Source organism: Cebus imitator, unplaced genomic scaffold (genome assembly GCF_001604975.1).
Source record: "Cebus imitator isolate Cc_AM_T3 unplaced genomic scaffold, Cebus_imitator-1.0 Scaffold541, whole genome shotgun sequence".
In the NCBI taxonomy this organism is placed as follows: Eukaryota; Metazoa; Chordata; class Mammalia; order Primates; family Cebidae; genus Cebus; species Cebus imitator.
The window spans coordinates 119949-123506 of NW_016107856.1; positions in this window are offsets into that span (position 1 = coordinate 119949).

The window sequence follows — 3558 nt, forward strand, 5'->3', positions numbered from 1 at the left end:
AAAAAAAAAAAACCCATAAAGGCCTTGTCAATTACTTATAGCTTGAATATCTGCTTTTAATTAAGTTGACTCTGAACCAAATATCCTATTACAAAACTCTAGCCAGAACAAGCAGCAAATATTTCTTACCTTTGAACTTTCCTAAAGGCAACCTTCTAAGTGCTCAGAGAAAGGAAAATTCAAGACAGGAAGTCAGAAGTTGTTCATGGAGGGAAAGAGAATCAGTAAATGGTAAAGACATCAATTCAGAAAGTGTTACAGTGGGTAGCTAGTTAGGTATGAGCAGGGCAGGAGAGGGCTCCCCACACACAGACACACACACGCAGACACACACACACACACACACACGGAGTGTTGGGCGACCACCATCAGGAGGTTGTTAACTGCTTTTTAAAGCAGTCATTGGTCACAGCTGGTGCCAGGGAATGGCCGTCTCCTAAAATTTAGAAAACACCTGAAATGGATCAGCAGCTTCCCAATAAGATCTCAGTGGGGAGAAGTAACACAAGATCTCAGAAGTATCCCAGCGTATAAAACCCCAAGTCAAGAGGTCAAGCTGCACACTTGGTCTCTCAAGTCATCCGCTTGGCTTATACTTCCAAGTGTACTTTCCTTACTGCCCTAAAGCTTTTTATAAACTTTTACTCCTGCACTAAAACTTGCCTCAGTCTCTCCTTCTGCCTTATGGCCCTCAGTTGAATTCTTTCTTCTGAGGAGGCAAGAATTGAAGTTGCTGCAGACCCGTATGGATAACTACCACTGGCAACAAAAGTACTCATTCCTAAGCCAGGAATTGAACCCTGGCCACCACCACTGTGAAAAGACTGAGCCTTATCACAGCATTGAGCAGTTTCTATTGCTCTTCCCAGAAGGAGTCCAGAGCAGTCAATTTTGAACTTCAAATGGCTTTTTCTTTTTTTGAGACAGAGTTTCACTCTTGTTGCCCAGGCTGGAGTGCAATGGCGCGAACTCGGCTCACCGCAACTTCCACCTCCTGGGTTCAAGCGATTCTCCTGCCTCAGCCTCCCAAGTAGCTGGGATTACAGGCATGCACCACCATGCTCAGCTAATTTTGTATTTTTAGTAGAGACGGGGTTTCTCCATGTTGGTCAGGCTGGTCTCGAACTCCTGACCTCGGGTGATCCGCCTGCCTCGGCCTCCCAAAGTGCTGGGATTAGAGGCGTGAGCCACCACGCCCGGCTCAAATGGCTTTTAACTGCTCAAAATAATTTTTAGAGCTAACTGTGACATGAACTCCAAAATTCCTGTTCCCTGGATGGTGGAGACCAAGAGAAAGTATCGCTATGTGGTCAGGCTCCCACGGACATTAAACAAGAAGAGAGGGAAACCTCATCCAGCTTTCTCTGTTTCAGGGATCTTCAGCAAAGTTTGCAACTGACACGTTTGCCAGAATGGCTTGAACAGTGAGCTTAAGGGGGTCCTAGGCCTACATTCTATTTTATTGTACCCTTTTTTATGACAGAACAGTGCAGAAAGACAAACTTGTAGGACAAAGTACACCAGATTTGCTACAGCTTAAGACTAGCCTCATGAATCCTTTTACTTATTAATTAAAACTTTGCAGGCCGGGCATGATGGCTCACGCCTGTAACGCCAGCACTTTGGGAGGCCGAGGCGGGCAGATTACCTGAGGTCAGGAGTTTGAGACTAGCCTGGCAAACATAGTAAAACCTCATCCCTACTAAAAATACAAAAATTGGGCTGGGTATGGTGGCTCACATCTGTAATCCCAGCACCTTTAGGAAGCTGAGGCAGGCAGATCACTTGAGGACAGGAGTTTGAGACCAGCCTGGCCAACATGATGAGACCCTGTCTCTACTAAAACTGCAAAAATTAGCCAGGCAGGGTGGTGTGCACCTGTAATCCTAGCTACTCGGGAGGTTGAGGCAGGAGAATCGCTTGAACCTGGGAGGTGGAGGTTGCAGTGAGCTGAGATTGTGCCACTGCACTCCAGCCTGGGCAACAAGACAAGCAAAGGGATAAAACACAAAAATCCCTACAAATTTCCATAAGCAAATTTTACACCCCCTGCAATACTGCCATTTACTACCTGTTTCTTTCTGATCTAGTCAGATGTAAGAGGCCTCTAACTAGATCCAAGCCAGTTAATCAGTTCATTACTGAATCCAATCTTGTCCTGGACCCAGTTTGGTTTCTGTCATGATTTCCAAACCAAGTTTAAATAAGAAATTTGCTCAACGAAACTCAGACAGCTCAAAATACAAATCCATGGTGCTTCAGAATCTGAGCGATAACTTACCCATGATCTTTGCTTGGTCACTCAGCGCTCCTGGGCCTTGTGAGAAGGTCTACTTCGGATCCCACTTCTGACACCATGTGATAAAAGAAAAACTTCAGCCAAGTTAAATCTAAAAGACTTTAATTGAGCAGTGAATAATTCATGAATGGGGCAGCCTTCTGAGCCAGAGTAGGCTCAGAGACTCCAGCACAGCCACGTAGTGGAAGATTTATGGACAGAAAAAGTAAAGTAACATATGGAAAATGAAAGTGAGGTACAGAAACAGCTGCATTAGTTACAGCTTGGCATTTGCCTGATTTGAACATTTGGCCACATTTGATTGGCCCAAACTTGGTGATTGGCAGAAGAGTAGACTACAGTTTGTTTATACTTCCATTTAGGTTATAGTTCATGATGAACAGAGAAACCTTAGGCCAAATTTAAAATATGTAAGGAGGCAGCTGTAGGCTAAACTTGATTCAACAAGGGAGAAAATTTAAGATTATGTCACACAAAGAGAAAGAAGGGCCTGGACACCTATAGTCCCAACACTCTGGGAGGCCAAGGCAGGGGGATTGTTTGAGCCCAGGAGTTTGAGACCAATCTGAGCAACACAGGGAAAACCCATCTCTACAAACAAAAAAAATTTTTAATAAAATTTTAGGCCTGATGAAGTGGCTCACACCTGTAATCCTAGCACTTTGGGAGGCCGAGGCGGGTGGACCAACTGAGGTCAGGAGTTTGAGACCAGCCTGGCTAACATGGTCAAGCTCCATCTCTACCAAAAATACAAAAATCAGGCCAGGCGTGGTGGCTCACATCTTTAATCCCAGCACTTTGGGAGGCTGAGGCAGGCAAATCACCTGAGGTCAGGAGTTTGAGACCAGCCTGACCAACACGGTGAAACCCGGTCTCTACTAAATACAAAAAATTAGCTGGGAGTGGTGTCACATGTCTGTAATCCCGGCTGCTTGGGAGGCTGAGGCAGGAGAATAGCTTGAACCCGGGAAGCAGAGGTTGCAGTGAGCCAAGATAGCGTCATTGTACTCCAGCCTGGGCAACAAGAGCAAAACTCTGCCTCGGAAAAAAAAAAATATATATCACTTAACAATAGGAGCAGGTGAATGAGTAAAAGCACCCCTTGATGCCTCTCTCTCACTCACATACCTCATCCAATCAGTCAGCCTCAGCTTCCAAATAATCTAACCTGACCACCATTCACACCTCCAGGCTATCACCTTCATCTAAGCCACTAGCATCACCTGGCTGGCTGCACATCTCCTCTTTGGTCTCTCTGC